Below are 826 nucleotides of genomic sequence, written 5' to 3' on the forward strand. Positions count from 1 at the left end.
ATATTTCCTGCATCATTGGAATACATGTTTCATCATTAAATCAAAGATAGCCTATAGTAAATTTTTTGATAGTCTAATTTGGGATTGTGTCATACAAAGCATTAGTTATAAATTGTTCATGTTGTGGTGTTTTTCCCATTGTATGAAGCAATTATACTCTTGAAATGACAGCCCCTTGACTGGATCTCAGATAATCTGAGACCAATTGATTTATAAAATGCCACAATGGATGTAAATTATTCCAAGCCTGCTGCATTGCACACATCAGGGCCAGGGAACACATTGTCCTGACTAGTTAATTATGCCTGACAGGACATTTCATTGACAGTGTGCTCACAGGGATGCCAACCAATTTGTCAAGGACAATGGGTGCATATGCAAAACATGTGAATCATGAATAGATATAGCTTGACCTACATATCAGTAGGTAAAGGGAAACGTTCTGGGAAAATGTGCCACATTTTCAGAATATGCATCCAGCATTTAATTAAATGGTTAGGTTGAAAATCTAAATTAAATTAAATCACCACCAACATGCATTGCACATTCAATAGCCTATGAAATGTGCAGGCATGTGCGTCTGCTACCCATATGGTTATAGACAGCCTACTGGTTAATAACAAATTTAGTATTACCGATGTGTAAATAGCCTACAATGACCATTTTTTTCACAAACGTTGGGGCTCCTCACTGTGATTAAGGGGGTTGTAGTTTTTTGTTGTTGATAAACGTGAAATTCTTATTGTGAAGCTGCAGTTGCAGAACTGATCCACTCGGACTACAACGCCAACAATTCCCACTCGCGCGCGCCTGCGTAAAACGGGCA

The sequence above is a fragment of the Oncorhynchus kisutch genome, linkage group LG12, assembly GCF_002021735.2.
Source record: "Oncorhynchus kisutch isolate 150728-3 linkage group LG12, Okis_V2, whole genome shotgun sequence".
In the NCBI taxonomy this organism is placed as follows: domain Eukaryota; kingdom Metazoa; phylum Chordata; class Actinopteri; order Salmoniformes; family Salmonidae; genus Oncorhynchus; species Oncorhynchus kisutch.